The 5,706-nt window shown below is 36.3% G+C and overlaps 1 pseudogene; it reads left to right on the top strand.

The window, feature by feature from the left end:
• The first annotated feature begins 2,038 nt into the window (after nucleotides 1-2,038).
• LOC123584557 lies at nucleotides 2,039-2,137 on the top strand (annotated as a pseudogene).
• The last annotated feature ends 3,569 nt before the right edge of the window (nucleotides 2,138-5,706 follow it).

Below are 5,706 nucleotides of genomic sequence, written 5' to 3'. Positions count from 1 at the left end.
AAGAAACATTAACAAAAGAAAGAGCCACTTAGATGGCACCATCCCCTAAAAACAATAAATACTGAAATATTACTAAAAAGTTTATTTTTGAAGACATCATAAAGTTAACTTTGAATATAATTACTTAGGTATGTTATGTCGTTAATTTTTTTTATACCAGTAAAATTTCTAGACACATGGGTATCTGCCTAAATTGTTAGATATCTGTCATTCTTTTCACCATGGCTTGTATAGCCACCTTGATATAGTCATCTTCAAGACAGGTATGTTGTAATGCTGGATTTATAACATGGACTCCAAGTCTACTTTCTGAGGGAGGGCAGATGGCAGAGAATTAACATATAAGCAAACATATTCCATATACGTTGCATATACAAATTCATTTAATATTACTAACAGTCCTGAAAAGAGATGACATCAGCATCTCCATTTGACAGTTGAAAAATAGGAAACTCGGGGATATACAGTTATTAGAGTTGGAGCCAAGTTTCCGCCACCCCTCCCCCCAACCATCATCACACATGTACCATGCCATCTCAAAACTCTTCAGATCCCTCTTGCAGTGGATAATTTATGCATCCTGACCTCAACAGACACTCAGATCTCTCCAATTTCTTCTGTATGGTTTCTTATTTCTGGTGATATGCATTTGTTTATTCTGTAAATTCCCAAATGTCAGAGGCTATATCTTCCACTTCCTGTAAAACTACTGACACCTTACAGTGGATTGATTGATAGAGGTTTCTAATAGTCAGATAATGAGCATTAACATAAATGTTCTTTCTCTTTGCACATATGGGTCAAACTTTCTGCAGTCTCATTTTCACATTCCATCTGAGTGCATATGTCATTAGAAACAACCCATTGACATAATGTGGAATGTCTGCTCCTTTGTGTGGACAGATGGAAGGCTCCATCCAGACAACTGTGCAAACATTTAACAGTAACATAAAATAAACTCTTAACATTATATATGAACACTGAAATCAGTATATTTTGTGAAGTGGTGAGTGAATGAGAAGTTCAAGAACATGAATATTTAGGTATTTAGGCAGAGAAATAAAGGGCTGGCATAGATGTAGGACTGTTCTAATTTATCACTGACTAGTGGTGGGGGGATGCAATAGGACTCTAGAAGCTGCTTAAGTTAAGGAGATGGATTGTGTACTGGTAACAGTACGGTTTGGGAGAAAACTAACAAAGGAGGAACAGATGATGGTTTGATAAAAATACAAAAAATTGTGTGTACGTGAGTAGGAGTTAGGTGGAGGAAAGGGAAAGGTGTTGTAGTACCTTCTGGGGTCAACACAGAATGCAGAATACGTGAGGTTCAGAAGTCGAAAGACAGTAGCAAAATTGGAAATCCTGACACAGTTTCTGCGTCCTGTCCACACTGTCTTGAAAAACCAACCCTATATTGATCCTTTAACCAACATCAGTTAGCACCTTACGAGAGGAATGGAAAAACTGAATTCTAAGACATGGAAACAGCAATATAAACATATCTTCTATTCATTTGCATTGGCCCCCATGGAAGTTATTCTCAACTTGTCTGTATTGAAAGTTCCAGTGTTGCAAATAGACAAGAAAGAGTGTTCTTGAGCCTAGACATTTACATATATGGAGAGATGTATGAAGACACTCATAATTCAACATGGGTAAAAATATAGATAAATTTCACTAGTTATAAGTATTCCACTTTATTTTGAATAAACTTCACATTTTTCCTATTGCCTCAAGATGCTACATTATGTGGTCTCCATCTCTACAAACTTATCTCATACCACTTACTTTCTTTTATGCTATGTCTCTGTCAGTTTCTAAAATATATCAAGTGAGTTAATGAAAGGGGGAGGTTCTACTTAAAAATCAAGAAAGGAAGAGGTCAAAGAAAAATAAGGGGCCCAGGATCTATGTACTCTTCATACTATCTACTGCAGAGGGAGACAGCACCTGGACAAATGGACAGTTGATACTCTAGTTCTCAACTATATGATGCCTGTAGTGGACTGACTGATGATCTCAAAAAATGGCAGTGGTGCTCACTTTGTCAGCACATGCATTAAAATTGGAACACTACAGAGAAGACTGGCATGGCAATGATGACACACAAATTGGTGAGCATTCTGTTGTTGTTGTTGTTGTTGTTGTTGTTGTTGTTGTTGTTTTTAATGTTTATGCCCCTGAAAACTGGGGGTGTGACTTTGTTTGGAATAAAAGATCTTTGTAGATGTAATTAAGGATCTTGAAATGAGGGGCATCTGGGTGGCTCATTCAGTTAAGCATCTGACTTTGGCTCAGGTCATGATATCACAGTTCGTGAGTCCAAGCCCCACACTGGGCTCTGTGCTGACAGCTCAGAGCCTGAAGCCTGCTTCAGATTCTGTCTCCGTCTCTTCCTGCCCCTCCCCTGCTTGTGCCCTCTGTCTCTCTCTCTCAAGAATAAACATTCAAAAAAAATTTAAAACAAAAAGAATCTTGAAAAGAGATTATCTTGAATTATTCAGATAGGACCTAAATCCAGTAACAAGTGTCCTTGTAAGACAAAGAGAAGACAAACATGGGAGAAGGTGATGTGACTATAGAAGCAGAGATGGGAGTGATGTTGCCTCAAGCCAAGGAAGGCACTTGATACCTCTGGCTTTCAGAAGTTGGAAGAGACAAAGAAGGGAGCCTCCAGATAGAATGTGGCCCTGCTAACATCTTGATTTCAGACTTCTGTCCTTCAGAGCTGTTAGAGAATGCACTCCTATTATTTTAAGCCACCCAGTTTTTGGTAACATTTTCATAACAGTCCCAGGAAAAGAATCAAGTACACCTAACAGTAGAGATAGATGTATCAGGCTTTTAGGATTTTGCTCATCAAGGTACTGAACGAACTCTCTCTTAGCTAAAATGATGCTTAACAAACAATCATTTTATTATGTACCAGTTAATTAAGTAGTTTTCTCAGAGGAAAGAAATTGTATTGGTCATCCAGTAAAATATTACAGTGCTTTTGACATATCTATTAATATAATGGAATTCTAGTTTACTTTGTAATCTCCTAAGAGTTTGGTTAGCTTGGCTCAACGGAAAGATACTAATCAATTTAAGATACCACAACACAATTAAAGCCCTGGACCTTAGTATGATTACAGTAAAAGATGCAATATCCTGCAAGTCTTTGCCAGAGGTGTTTCCAGAAAGACCAGAAGGGATCATGAAATTGTTTATAATGGCCAAATTTGATACAAGAAAGTTTGTACCTATATTTATTCTTGCCTTTTCCCTACTAATCTTTAAATAGGTAGAAAGCATATGGAGTTAAAATCTTAGAAGGAGGTAGAATTTATAATATATATAAATATAATATACATAAATTATATTATATTTATAAATATATAAATAGGGATTATTCTTTTCTTTCAAATTGCCCCTTTTGTCATCCCTCTTTGGGGTCCACATACTTTGGGGTCCCACTTGTGGGTATATTCTCTTGAATTACAGAACAATTTTTCCGACTTTCCTACCAAAATACAAATAATTCACTATAAATAGTTTTATTTTCAACTCATGTGTTCCAATCATGTCTCATTAAAAAGAAAAATAAATATACAGGGCAGTTTCATTGATACTAGTGGGAAGACCAGAAAGAAGATGGGAAAAAAAAATGGCGTATCAGGTTCACACTCTAGTGAATGAGCTGATTCCTAGCACTTAAATACAAATAATATCTCATTGATGGAAAACTAATTTTTCCTAACAGCTTATCATTATTAACATTCCAGTCTTCCTTAAAGGATTAAAAAAAAAGGCTATGATTCAATGCAACAGAAACAAAATACGATTATACTTTGTATAGGAAAACACAATGGAAGGAACTCTGAATTTTTGTGAAAGACCTACCTCATTATAGCAATAGACGAGATGTAATTTAGTTAAAATGTCTTCCTGGAGACTTGGAGGGGCACGTTTTTGTCAACAAGCCCTGTTCTCTCTGGGAATATAACCAAACCTTATAGAGAGCAAACAGCATCAACTGACTACATGATATGCACAGCACCATTAAGGATAGAAATCTCAGTGTTTGGAGTCAAGTAGCTGTGTTAAATCCCAATGATATTTCTTTATAACTATGTCACTGTGAATTACATTCTTTCTCATGAGCATTTTCTTTACCTATGAAATGGAGATAATAGCAGCATTGTTGGAAGGTTTAATTGCAGTAAATATAAATAACATCACAAAACTAGGTAAACATATGTCTCATTAAATGGTGGGCTTTATTACCATCTTCATCATAATCACCATCGTCCACTTTACAAGATTCATATTTAGGAAACCAATATGGGAAGATTTGAAGTTGACTTTCATTAATGAAAAACCCTAGGGATTAACTGCATGAGATACATACTTGCTGAATGCAGTCAGAGATACTGGCAGGTTTCAGAAGAGGTGGTTCCCTCTTCCAGTTTTCCCAAAGATCAATTGCACAATGTCTGATGATCTTACACAACTCTGATTGGTCTTAGTGGCACACACTGATGTATATGATATATCAATTGCAAATGTCAGGTTAATAAAGCATTCCAAATAGAATTTTTGCACTATGTAAATTTATATGCAGCCTCAAATTCAGAGCTCTAGTCCTTGATAACTTACTTTTTCTTAATGTTTGTTTATTTATTTATTTAGAGAGAAAGAGAACAGTTAAAGGAGAGGCAGAGAGAGAAGGAGAGAGAAAATCCCAAGCTGCCAGCACAAAGCCTGACAGGAGGGCTCAATCTCACGAACTGTGAGATCATGACCTGAGCTGAAATCAAGAGTAGGACACTTAACTGACTGAGCCATCCAGACACTCCTAACTTATTCACTTTTAATCTGTTCTATGATTCCATCTCTTTGAAGCCAGCATACATATTTTCTTTCAAGTGAACACATTTCTAGCTAAGAGGCTGATTTGCTTAAAATGTATTATAATCAAAACATCTGCTGTTTCCTTCTTGATAAATTGGGAATGTGTTATGGGGTTTTATTTGTTTGTTTTCCAGGGCATTTTTGCACTTGAGAGTAGTTTGAGGTCCAGTAACTGTCAGTATTGACTACTATTGTATTCCCACAATAAAAAATTTGTCAAGAACGATGTAAAATTACACATACCTATGATCTCTCCAACATTTTCTCCTTCAATTACTGGGAATCAAACTCTTTGGGCCTGGAAGAGTGACAGACTTACTTCTGCTGGTCTGAGCCCCTGCAGGATCTCTGTCCTGTTGGCTAGGTTGCTTTTTTATTGTATTTGCTAATTTCTTTTTCATATGCTCTTTCTCTTCTAAAGGAGCAACATACTCTGCTTGTGTGTATCATGTTTTCCTCCATTTTCTATGAACAGCTATATCTAATATTCCCAGTGGCTCAGGATCTGAGCTTTTGTATTAGTCAGACATGGAGGGAGGTACATAACTGTCCAGCTACCTTTTGCTCTATCAATCTGGTTCCTGAGTTACACCTATAGCAGGAAGATCATACTTACAGGTAGTGGATATTCCTCAAATAGTCTAGAATCCCTTTTTCTGGCAAGGATTGTTTTAGTTTTTATGCATATTTTAGTGTGAAACTAAAGAGATTCTGGTAAAGGCTTTAGTCAAAAATTATTTTGAACCAGAAGACCTGATAGGGTTTAAGAACTTTGAAATTAGATAAAAACAGATGTAACTAATAATA

Source organism: Leopardus geoffroyi, chromosome B3 (assembly GCF_018350155.1).
Source record: "Leopardus geoffroyi isolate Oge1 chromosome B3, O.geoffroyi_Oge1_pat1.0, whole genome shotgun sequence".
Taxonomy (NCBI): domain Eukaryota; kingdom Metazoa; phylum Chordata; class Mammalia; order Carnivora; family Felidae; genus Leopardus; species Leopardus geoffroyi.
This window is presented reverse-complemented; position numbering and strand designations above follow the sequence as displayed.